Raw genomic sequence first — 396 nt, forward strand, 5'->3', positions numbered from 1 at the left:
TTAGACCAACAACACTGTCTAACATATCTGATCTGTTGTGTGAGTTTTGGGTCTTGGTGTACAAAGCATCCCTGTTTCACAATAAAAGAGGCCCCCTTTTGAAAAGGAGGTCTGGCAAACTGAGTCCTCTGCCTGGTTACACAATATTAATTGAAGGTATGTTTACACAAGTGAAGCCAAACTGAAAAAATGGTTCTTTAGAAGTCTTTACAATTACGGTCTTTCCACATTTTTGAGCCTACAGGTAGGAAAGGAACAGCCCTTTATGGATAGGGAATGACTTCCAGTAACTGGTGTAAAAGCTGGATTCACTAGAATTCTGTGTCACACATGGACATGAAAGAAAAAGGGGGGGGGGGCACAGAGAAAGGCGACACAAGAATGTGAGGGGAGAGA

This window comes from Micropterus dolomieu, linkage group LG11 (assembly GCF_021292245.1).
Source record: "Micropterus dolomieu isolate WLL.071019.BEF.003 ecotype Adirondacks linkage group LG11, ASM2129224v1, whole genome shotgun sequence".
NCBI classification, from domain to species: Eukaryota; Metazoa; Chordata; class Actinopteri; order Centrarchiformes; family Centrarchidae; genus Micropterus; species Micropterus dolomieu.